The sequence below is a fragment of the Toxotes jaculatrix genome, chromosome 14 (assembly GCF_017976425.1).
Source record: "Toxotes jaculatrix isolate fToxJac2 chromosome 14, fToxJac2.pri, whole genome shotgun sequence".
NCBI classification, from domain to species: Eukaryota; Metazoa; Chordata; class Actinopteri; family Toxotidae; genus Toxotes; species Toxotes jaculatrix.
Genome location: NC_054407.1, coordinates 5,862,970 through 5,875,595, shown reverse-complemented (window position 1 = coordinate 5,875,595; position 12,626 = coordinate 5,862,970). Strand labels below are relative to the sequence as shown.

At 42.5% G+C, this 12,626-nt stretch overlaps 1 protein-coding gene across 6 annotated transcripts in view; it reads right to left on the bottom strand.

The window, feature by feature from the left end:
• Window positions 1-12,626, bottom strand: part of rnf220a (ring finger protein 220a) — a 191,579-nt gene that overhangs the window by 44,200 nt on the left and 134,753 nt on the right. The window lies entirely within an intron of this gene.

Below are 12,626 nucleotides of genomic sequence, written 5' to 3'. Positions count from 1 at the left end.
AATGCTGTATAGAGTCTGCCAACACTACCTCACTTCATTGTCCTTGATCAGCAGGGCACAGGGTGGGGCCCACCTGTACGTGTGTGTTTGTGAGTCATTGTGTTTCCGGGGGTATGTGTGAACAGTGTGCGCATTGTTGAGCGTGCATTTAGCAAAACAGCCTTTGTGTTTGTGTGTGCATAAGTGTGTGTATAGTGCTGTACATCCTTTTTTTTTTCAAGCTTATCTTTGAGTCTGTCTACATTGGCTAAAAATATCTGCTATTGAAAGTGTCTCAGTGCTTAATGTTGGAGGACACTTCCTAAATTTCCTGTATTTAGCCAATCTAAAGGGCTTTTTTTAGGCCATGAACAATAGGCTCCGCCTCAGCCAGGATATCCTGTTTAGACTGCTTGTCACCACGGCAACAGGAGGACCAGGTAAGGGGACTCCCTATCTGTCTTGTCTTTGGTGTTTCTCTCTTTTTTTTTAACGCACAAACACGCACATGTATAGATACACATGCACACGCAGCCCTCTGGGGACACGTATCTTTGCTCACATATTGGTCAGTCACAACAGTTTCCTGCAAGAGGACTCATCAAGAGACAACTAGTGGGGAACATGCACACCTACACACACACACACACATACACACACACATAATTCCACACACGTCATCCCCTCCCTCTCTTTCTCAGAGCGTGTGTGTGCATACTGGCCTCCCATTCTCCTGCACCACTACTTAACAGAGCCCACAGCACTGGACACGTTAAGTGACTTTGAAAAATAGGTAATCGATTACTCTCTATCTCTCTCTCTGCCCTTCTTTCTCTGCCTCTATTTTTTCTCTTTCCACACCTATCCCTCTCACGCACTTTCTCTCCAGCCTCATCCATTTCTAATTTTCTGCTCCCTACCTTCCATTTATTTGTTTCATTTCCCTCTCCTCCTCTTTCATCTACCTCCCATCTCTTCTTTCATTATTTCATTGTTCTTCTTTCTTTATTTCTCGTCCCTTTTTTCAGCTACCCCATCCCGTCATCTCTCTTTTTATCCATGTTCCTCTATGTTTCTCATCTCCTTCCAATAAGGCACAGAAGAAGAGAATTCTTTTTCTCTGCCTTATTGTCTCCTCCACCACGCTCCTTTTGGTACATTTCCCTTTCTCTCCTCGTTTCTCCATCTCTTTTTCTCGACCCCCTCTCCTCCTTTCTCCCCTTTATTGCTTTGACAAGATAATTTCAGTCATGCTGAAGCCGTCACCATCCGCCACAGCAAACAAAGAAAGATCCAATCCCTGTCTGCAGCTGATGGGGGCTCTTTCTATTCTGCAGGCAAACACACACCTGGAGGACATGAACAAACACACACACACACAAACACACAGCCCATGTACACAAACATGCCTACACTTGATTATTTTTTGGCTTTTGTAATATCACAGTTTGTTTTTTTTTAAATAAATGCTTATTTGGCACATTGTGAGTTTACTTTTTTTTGTATTTCACCGTGCTGTGATTTTCTTTTGAATTGTGGAATTTTCCTTATGGATGTGACTTTTATTTGCACTGGCAATAAACTGAGAATAACCGAATGTAAATGCGAGCTCCGTGTTCGGTGAATTGATTTGAATTCATCTTACAATAAGGCCAAAAACAAGCTGTTAACCACAAACACATTTAGTACACGCACAAAGTTTGCTATTTCTGATGTAATGGAACAGGTGGAAAATCCACCCCCATGTGAAAGAATACAATATATATATATAATACTGATAAATACTCAGTTTCATAATTTTGCACCTCCTTGAGTTCAAAGTGTCAAAGTGATTAAAAACAGGTCACCAACCAGTTGCTCATTCAGATCTTCAGTCATAACAGTATTAACAATCACAAATTATTTGTTCCAAATCAAAATCTGTATTTTGCAAAAGTCAGCTAAATTAAAAGACTTAAGTCAAAACTGTTTTTGTCTTTTCTCTCATTCATTATTTTCCATCCGTCTTCTCTCCTATACGTCTTTCCTTTTTCAAATCCATGTTTTCGGTCACCTTTTTGCTATTACTCTTCCTGATTCTTTCCCATTTTTCCCTTCCTTTCCCTCTCTCCCTCTATTTTTCCCTCTGTTTGTCAAACGCTCCCTGAGGGAAGTGAGTGATGGGGAGCGGTGGACGAACAGATAAATCCAGGGGAGGAGGAGAAGAAGAAGAGGAGAAAGGGGGAGAAGGGTAGGGGTGGGGGGGTGTTGATGTGATGTCGCACACCGGGCTTGTCAGCGCCTTAAAGATGATTAATGTCAGGGCAACACACACACACACACACACGTACATCAGTACATACTCCTGCTTTGGACCTCACAGCTCAAACACACACACACACACACACACACACACCCTGCGGCACGACAAGGGTGCGTTTAATCTCGGGGAGCAGAGGGAGGGCACCCGAGTCAGAGAAGGTGGGGGAAGAGGATGGAGGTGAGGAGAGGGCCGGACAATAACAAGGAAATAGGCCTGACAGGACTTTTTAGTGTTGAGATTCCTCAGTGAATGCCAGCTGGCGGAGCGAACGAGGGATGGATGGATGCATGGATGGAGGAGAGGAGAGAGAAGGTGTGGATCTCTCTGACAGCCATGATGGAGTGTCGGCCTGATCCCCCCTAATGTGCCAAGATGGATTGTCTCATCTCTCTTTCTCCGACTTTCTTTCCCTTCTCTCTCCCTCCATGTGTCATTCGACCTCACTCTTTCTTACTCCCTCTTATCTCCAGTTTTCCTGATTTCACCCTTTTGTTTCTCCTTCCAGACCCGATCTCTCTCTTTATTTAACCCAGCCCATCTCTTTCTCACTCCCTTCTCTTTCACCGACTTCCCTCCTTTTCATATCTGTCACTTGATCCAGTTACTGGCGCTCACTGGTTTTGGTTCATGTCACAAAACAACATGTCACCCAGCTGGCAGGAGGCATATCCACTGACTTTTTGCATCTTTTATGTGAGTAACCTGTTTAATCCCAAATTTAAGTACATGTATTTTATTCCTTAGACCTCCCTGAACACACAGACTTTATACCCTTTTGATTTTAAACAGTCAGTCAGAATTCATACAAAGGCGAGGAGGTCAAATTCACTACCAACAACATGTCTGAAGAACAACCACCTATTCACCACTGCACCGTGAAAGGACCAAGAAAAGACATCTGAAGATAGTGTAGATCTATGCCTCCCATGTTTTGGTTGAATGAGGATACACATGGGCTGTGGAACGTTGTCACAGGCTGTCCACTTCTTGACGGGCTCACAATACTTCTCAGCATCATTGGTTGCTATGATTACAACATTGTTATCTCTCGACTGTATGATTATCTTTTCACCCCGTGACCTCAGAGCTTTAGCATGGCAGGTGGCACTGTCTGACTAAGTGAAAAGGTTGTCAAGTTACACCCTGGAAGAACTTCTGGTTGTTTGGCTAGACCAAGGACTACACTCGGGCCCTGTCCTAGGCCAGTTTCAGGGAGATGTGTGCGCATTCTGCAGCAGGGCTCCATTTGATACATATACCCTGTAGAAGAAGAGGTCATGAAGAGGTCAGAAGAAGAGGTAATGCAAGACTTTTGAGAAGACTCATTCAGTGCTGTGCAGTGATCAACCATTTGTACAACTTTAATTTAGCCTTTGTTCACTTTTGTTACAAGACCCTAACTGCAGATATCAAAATAGACTTCTTTTGGATTTGGGAGGAATATTACTACATTAAAAGTACTGTCAACGCCAATTTCAGATATAAAAACATGTGAGCATCCATTGTATTTAAATGTTTGTAGTGGGGGTCTCTCAGAACCACAGGAGGAGTAATGAATCATTTGAAATTAATCTGTTCAAAATCAAGTATTAAGCTAATGTAGTCTCCAGCAAGTTAAAAAAACAAAAACACATATGATCCATATTAGACATCAAATAAGTCCTTGATTAGGCTTTTATGGTCCTGTACATTTTAAATAATGATAGGAATTTCACACACATACACACACACACACAACTAGACAGGCAATTATAGACACCAGATGGTGAGGAGGATAGAGCTAGATCATACGGAAGAGTGGAGAGCAAAGAGGAGGAATCTTCCTTCCCTTTTCGAATGTCGTCACTTTCACCCCAACTTTCTTCCTAATATCCTTTCCTTCTCCCTCCTTTCCTTCCTTTGTGTCCTTACTTTCTCCATTGCTTTGACCTTACTTTCTTTGTACTTCTAAGCCTTCTGCCTATCATCTTTCCTTCCCTCTGTCCATCTCTGTGCACCAACAATTGTATGATTATTACAGCTTTTACAGGATTTAGCTCTTTAACCAACAGCTAATTCATCAAATTACGTCCATCATCATTTAGCAGGTTTAATCGGTTTGAACGCTTCCAGCATTCTTCATCTTCCTTTATTTATTCATTTATTTCACTTTTTCTCCTCTCCTCTCTCTCTCTTTCTCTCTCACTCTCTCTCACTGTCTCTCAGTGTCTCTCAGTGTCTCTCGCCCCTCTCCCTGTGTTGCTTTGGTCCAGATGAAGTGGGAATCAATAGATGCTAGATAGCGCAGGCTAACAGTCACAGACTACAATGAGCTGAGGTAAAAGGCCACCTCCAGAGAGGACAGGGATTGTCAGCTCAATACACACTCTCAATGGAGCCAGAGATAAAAAACCATTTGGGGTGTCCTCATGGCTCAATGGGCTAAGAGGCAAACCTTGTACTCACAACACTGTGGGTCCAAATCCCATTTAATGACCTGTATTGCGTGTCATCCCTTTGCTTTTATCTTTGCCCATCATCCTGCCTCTCAGGAAACAGGAGATTGGCGTATGTTGGACTATTCCTGAAACCAAAAGCTAAAACAATGTTACGTATTGGCTGTAAATCGAAACCAACATTATCCTAAAGCTAGCAGCAATTTCTTGAAGTTTTTTTGTTTACATTTGTTAACTTTTAAAAGAGGCAAGCAGCTGGATTGAAAGAAATGCTTGACTTGCCGTGAACTTGAGTATTTCCTATCTTTAAAATCTGCTGCATGGGATTGAATTAACTTGTAAATTATACACACAATCAGCTAATGAGCACTGCGCATGTAAACTGGATTTAAACACAACAATAAGAGTCAGAAAAGAGGAGGGCCAGATTTATGAGCTGGCACACAGACAGTATGTTTGCGGGCGACACACATGTCCACGCACAGTGCAGCGTGCACACTTGCAAAACACTCAAGCACATTTCCCAAATGGAATCACAAAGTGTCTCCATGTAGAGGCTGTTTTTCTGTCCTTGAACAACTGTCTTCTTCTTGTGTGTGTGCGTATAAACACACTTCCATTCCCCCTCCCTGTTGTTCCCCTAAATGAGTTTTCTGACATGCATCAAGTGTTTATGCCTGCTACCCCTCTTTTCTCGTCTTCCCCTCCTCCTTCTTTTCCCCCCTCCCCTCGCAGCGCGCCCGGCCGGTTAGCTATAACACCCGCCAACATCGGTAAACAAGGAAATCTCTCAGCCGCGGCCCGGCGTGTAACCGCATTACCGCGCCCGATAACCTCTTCAAATAATGTGCGATAAGGGGAATTTGATTTGATTCACGGAAAGGGAAAGGGGGCCACTTCTGCTCTCCCTCCAATCTCTTCCTTTTTATTTCCATCCTCTCCTTCTCTTTCTTTCGTTCCCTTCCATTTTTCTCTTCACCCTGCCATCTTCTCCTCTTCCTCTTTTCACTTAGCCCGAGGGTCTGAGCCTCCTCCCCCCCATCTCATCCCCCTCTTATTCTCCCCTTCTCCAGAATGACACCGCCTCGCATCCACAATCAAATAAATCCCGCAGAGGTGTCAGCCTTCATTTCGACTCTCCCCTCTCTTCTCCCCAACTAGCGCAAGGTGAGGTGAGAGGCCTCCGTAAAGCCATCATCTCCATAATGGCAAATATGAGCCCTAAAGCCCAAAACCAGGGGCCGTATTAACACAAATGGGACTAGCAAGGTGTGTGTGCGTGTGCCTCCCAGTGAGGTGATATGGTTTTTTCTTAAGTGAGCTGTGATTTAAGCAGGCTAGACACTAGGCTGATCACTAGCTCTGTGTGTGAGTGTGTGTGTGTGCAAAATAGATGAGGCTGTGTGGCTCATTCAGAGGACATTTGATGAAATGGAACGGGGGTCAACTTCAGTTTGCCACCCAGGCTGCGTTGCTTTTCGCTCCGTGCATGTGTGCATTTCCTGTGTCTGTCTGACGGTGTGTGTTTATGTGTTTGCGTGGTCTCACTACTTGACAGTGATGCATGGCACTTTTAAATAGCACTCCTCCACGCCCTGCTCAAAACTCATCACCAGGCTCTTTCACTATCCCTCCCTCCCACCCCCACCCCTCGCGCTCCCTGGGGTTGTCACTTTTAGAAAAGCAAATGAAATGTCGGCGCGGCGGAGAGGAGGCATGAAGAGATAGCCGGATAGAGGGATAGAGAGGGAAAAGGGGTGTGTGTGTGCTCGCAGAAGTGTGGATGTGTTTGCTGTCTTTTTAAGTCAAGGGATTCAAAATATTTCTGTGTGAACATATGCACTTATATATGTTCTTTCATTCTGCCATTGGACGAGTGGAGAGACCTTTCAGGGCTGCTTTGTTCTTAAATAGAAACCAAAAGAAATGTATATGAAATTTTTGAGGATTTAGGAAATTGAAAGGGAAAGACCAAGAAATTGACACATCATAAATCACCAAGCTGCCTGGTTTTGAACATGTGTTGATAAATGGTCATCTAATGATCCTTCTGTGTGTGTGTGTGTGTGTGTGTGTATGTGTATGTGTATGTGTGTGTGTGTGTGTCAGCAAGTGTAATGCTGGTTTTTACTCCTGGGACGCTGCTGCATGTGTGTGAGTCTGTCTGAAAGACAGCGGTGTGATGCTAGCGAGGTTACCTCCGACTACTGACAGCTGTTTATTCAATCAGTCACCTTGTCAGTGTGCGTGTGTGTGTGTGTGTGTGATAGAGAGAGAGACAGAGAAACAGAGAGAAAGAAAGAAGTAAATTAATGGAGCATTAACCAAGCACTGACCCACAGAGCAGAGGTACATGCAGCCACTATAGGCCAAATCTCAATTCAAGACTCCTATCACGCACAAACACACACTCTCACACAGGCTTCAGGCCTTAGTTCCCTGCCACAGTGTTCTGCAGGAAAAAAAACAAACTCATTCAAAACAGATAAAAGCAGGTGTAAGTTTTTGCTGCTTACAGAATATTACTTAATATAACTGTTTGATTTTATGTATCAGAAAGATTTCAAACACGAGCGTTGAATTACTGACTATTAAGAAATACAGATCTGTCATTAGAAAATCAAAATCCTAATGATTCCTTGTGCCACGTTCTTCATTTTTAATTCTCTTTCTATTGTCCACACATTAAAACATGACATAATTAATAATTAATTGTTATAATTAGCATTTCATATTTAATGATGTTGGAAACCTGTCAATTGTGCATTTTGCATATTAAATGATTCTTTTGAACCTAAATGCTATTTGTGTATGTTTTATGTTATTGCACAGTAAACTACTTGCCATATATTAGTCTGTGATATGTGTATATCCATCACACTCATTATTATGATCATTAAAAAATGTACGCACCAAAAGAAAGCCACGTTTCTGCTTTTCCTGACCTGTGCCCTCCATTTTCTTGTCTCTCTGCTGACTGACTCTATTCCGTTTGTCCTTCCTCAGCTGTGAGGACGAGGAGGAGGAGGGATACCTAACAGTGAGGTGTGGGCGTGAGGCCTGTCGGCACTCATTTCCATCCCAAAGGGCCTCATCACGACAGGAACATGCAGAGTCAGTGGGCAAAGAGGGACATCAGCAAGTCTGAAATAGACGCTCTGAGTCAGCCCTGGTCACCACACACACACACACACACACACACACACACACACACACACACACACACACACACAGACACCACTTGTTCGTGTGTGTATGAGCAGAATGTTATCATGTGAAAATTACACTGCATGTTAAGCATTGTGTGTGTGTGTGTGTGTGTGTGTGTGTGTGTGTGTGTGTGTGTGTGTGTGTGTGTGTGACATGGCATCTATAAATATGGTACAAACTCTGATTTGTATAGATCTCATTGATTATTCACTTATTATTATTATTGTTATTAATGTCAGAAATTTCTCTCTGACATACAACATGGATGATCATCAGTGCACCAGCCCCACTAGTGCACACCTTAAACTGAGTACCTGTAATTCAGACAAGCAGGTTTTCCTATGTTACTTCTCTTAGTTATTTCTCTCTCTCTTTTACCTTCCTTTTTTCTTTCATTCCGTCGTCTTTTATCTCTTCGTTCCCTTTTTTCTTTCTCTCCCGATTCCACCCTCATCCTGCCTCTCTCTCTCTCTCTCTCTCCCTCCCTCTCATTATCTGTCTCCCTGCTGCTTTCATATGGTCTAGCAGCTGAATTAATTACCAAAGCCAATTAACGCTAGATTGGCTGATGTTTTAACTAATTAGCTTTAATGAGGGTGCCGTGGCTGCCTGCACTGTGTTAATTGAATCCTAACAGCGGAGGAGGCAGCCTGTGGAGGCAGAATGAGAGGGATGGATGGATGGATAGATGGATGGATGGATGGATGGAAGGATGGAGGCATGTGCACACTTACATACACACACACACAGCTTGGTAATGATAATATTTAGAGCACATCACAGGAACACCCACCCTGTTGTTGCCACGGGTTTATCATTAACATCCTTGGCCTTTCTTACAAGACACTGTCTCAAACACACACACACACACACACACACACACAGAGGAAAATGAAAAAAAAGGGAGATGATTATGTTATGTCACCGTGTGCATTCCCTTCATTTGCCGGGTAAAAGTTTGTCTCAGCTAACTAGGTTTTGTTAACAGAACTCATATCCTCACCATGTATCTCCTGGTTATACATGGCTGTGTTTGTTATTGCAAAACGTGCCTGGCTAAGAGGAGCAGCAGATTAAAATCTTAGATTAATGTCATGCTGTCCTCTCGGTGCCGGATTACCTGCTGCGTACCTGAACTTCATTTTCACCTGCTTTGTGATAGCAGCATCATGAGGATGAGATGTGAAATCCAAAAGGTCCTATGGATAAACCTATAAACGCAAATTCCACATTATGTCATTTATAAGGTTTGAATATTTTCATCTATGAGTTCTGCAAGCTGTGAGTCAGATTTTTGGTGTTTATTAATCCAAGTTCCTCGACCCTTAACCACACCAAATCCTTCGGTTAATTTAAAAAATGTAACAACATCAAAGGAAACATAAAACACTATTAAATTCAAGAAAACTTGTCCTTTTTAAGTACAAGTTCCACACTGGCCTACAAAACCAAAATGCAATAAGTACAGATTTGGTTCCAAATTGAGTTAAGGCAGGATGTGACATTTTGGCATTTGTTTAACCATATAAAAAAGCCACAAAACAGAGCTTAAACCAAACTGTAAAAACTTCACTCTGCCTGTGTAGTTACTGTATTTTTGGGTTTTGTTGTTGCTGACCAGGGTGCAGTTGCTTTAATATACTGTGTGACAGAGAAACAGCCAACGACACAGCTTAGGCTGAGACATACATCTAGTAAACGTAAAGCTTTGAAGACTTAAACCTTAACTTAATTAAACCACAGTGGAGAGATTAAACCTTTATTGAAATCAATCTGTACTGTGCCAAAATAAAGGAGACACAGCGGTTCCACCTGACACTCACACTGATTGGAAATGACTGTAGATTTCAAAAAGCATTTTTTTAAATCAACAGTATAACTTTGAATTACTAATGCACCAAGTTAGATAAAGTTATAATCATCATGTCCTCCCTCTGTGAGTCTTCCTCCATCCTGCTGATCCAAAGAGACGAACAGCAGCAGATTGTCTGAGGTGGCTATAAAAATCTGCATGGCCGTGTAAAAGGCTTAATGATTTTAAAGTTACAAGAGAAAAGAGCCTGCAGTTTGTCTCATCCATCAAGTCTAGCACCGGCGCCTTCGCCAAATGGCCCTGCCACCTAACCTGGTGCTCAGCACTGCAGGGCCAAACACACCCGCCCTCCCTCTCTCTCTCTCTCTCTCCCTCCCTCTCTCCCTCCCTCCCTCTCTCTCCCCATCCCTCTCTGTCTCTAGCACACATTTTATCTTTGTCACACTTAAATTATTTCTTTCCTTACTCTTTGAATCTCTTACACCTTCTCTGTGTCACCTTATATTTTTCATCAGTTTCCTCTTGGTATCTCTGTGAAAAGACAGGAACTGTAGAGTATAGAAAGGTTCTGAAAGGATTTTGTCCCCCCAGTTTAAACCTCAGCCTTAAGAAGTTTACTTCGACTATATCCAGAGGACATCTGAACAGAGAAAGGCTGGAGTCTCCTGTATAATTTAATAAAACAACAGAGCCCTATATAACGTGATGGTCTTCATCATTAATATTTCACCGTTATTCCTAATAAAACACATGTTTTTTTTTCTCTCGGTTTGGTGTGCAAAGGTTAAAGTACCCATGAGCCTCATTGGATTTTGATGCCACAGGCTGGTTGATGCAGAAAACACTAACCACGTTCCAAAAATCTGTCTTTCATATTTGTAATGAAACGCACCATAGCTGCTGAACTGATTAAAAACTGGTTGATTCAAATTGTCAGAAGCACAAAAATCACTCTCTATTAAACTGTAGTACCAGAATCACTTTTCCTCACCAGAGCACGTGGTTTTTACTTCAGGACACTGTGCTCATAATATTTCAGGAAATCAAGCTGAGCTCTTTACCAAGGTTGTGAGAGAAGGTATTATATCATCTTTAAGCCCCCTGTAGACCCTCAGGCACCTCCTTAACCACTTCCCACTACAGCCCACCCCCACCCCACCTTGCAATAAGCTTCCTCTTACACATGTTAACCCTTTGGCCTGTTGTTGCAAACTGTAATCAATAGCAGCACTCACAACTCTCTCTGTTCCTCTCACATGTTTAGAAATCAGGCAAAAAGACAGACATCCGTTAATACTAACCATTTCTATGTTTTGATTTGATTTTACCGCCTCCCTGTCTGTCTGCCACATACTCTGACATACATATCAAATCCATGTTAACACACACACACACGTATCCCTCAAGAGATGCGGTCATGTCAAGCAGAGGAGTGGGGATTTTCGTGTTCCCATTGTCTGCTCATCTGTCAGATGGTGGTACACTGCATTCACACACATCCACACACACACTGAGAAGCAGAAACTTTTCAGTACTTTGACCAGTGTATCTGAATTTTTTAAATTCTATCTCTATCAAGCAGTTTTCTTTTTGTCTAAAATAGCGAGAGGTGCCTGCTTCAATGCTGCACGCTGCAAAAAACTTCCTCTCCTAAAAATAATGCTAATACATGCTCAGTGAAAAAGTAAGAAATTAATAACAAGGTGCTGAGATCATTGGTTTACAGATTGTAATTTCACTTTTTCCAGTTTAAAGACATACACCATATTTTTTGCTAAATCAGATTATTTAACAGCTTGTGCTGCATACATCCATGTCTTCTGCTTCCTTCTTCAAATTACTTGTTTTTCATGCTGACATCAATGGGCAGAACTCAGATTTATAGCTTGTGATAACTAACTCTGGAACATTTGGATTTATGGTTTCTATTAGTGACACTCATGTCATTCAGACACAATAAACGCTATAAACACACAGATATACATCCGTGGTGACAACAATAGCCAAATGTAAATCAGATAAATAGATGAAATTGAACAGTCATTCAAACGGCCCCATTCAGCTCTGAAACCTCATGAGCCTTTTGTACAGCAGATGCTATTGTAGGTGTGTGTGTATGTGTGAATGTGTGTGTGTGTGTGTGTGTGTGTGTGTGTGTGTGTGTGTGTGTGTGTGTGTGTGTGTTGGCTTGTCAGCGATTGAGAAGAACCTATTTCCTCTTGCTGAATCCCTGGCTCTAAATGATGGATTGATATCTTTCTCACTGTGGATTATATGTGCATATGTGTGTGTGTGAGTGCGAGTGTGTGTGTGTGTGTCACTGGCCCTCTCAGCCTCTTGCTGCCTCTCCTCTCAGGCCCTTATCAGCTCTTGTCACAAACAGAGGATAGGGGATAATCCTTCATACAAGGGGAGCAGTCTGGCCTTCCATCTATCTCGCTGTCTGTCTAGCTGTCTGCTATATTACCCCTCTCACCAGAGTGTCACCGGAATAGAAATCAAACAGACACAAAGCAAACTTCCTGCATCTCGGTAATCTCTGTTGGCACGACTTAGATGGCAAGTTTGATGAGAACAAAACTTGTATTTTTTTTTTTCTACAGTTTGGTCGGATTGTACAAAGTTTGCTTCGAATACTGTGTAATTATTTGCACTGAGGATAAACATATAAGTTAAAAGTTTACTGATGGGAATTTTGTGTTTTCCTTGGGTGTCAGTTGCCCTGGTTGAAAGAAAAACGGACCACAGGCCCCGCTGGAAAAATGACTGCAACCCAGATAATGAAAACTTTCCTAAGTTTCTGGTCAGGCCTACGCCTTGCGGCGCTGTGTTGTGGTTTGGGTGCTTGCCATGTCCTCATGACAGTGGGTGCTGCGGGTCACCCTGA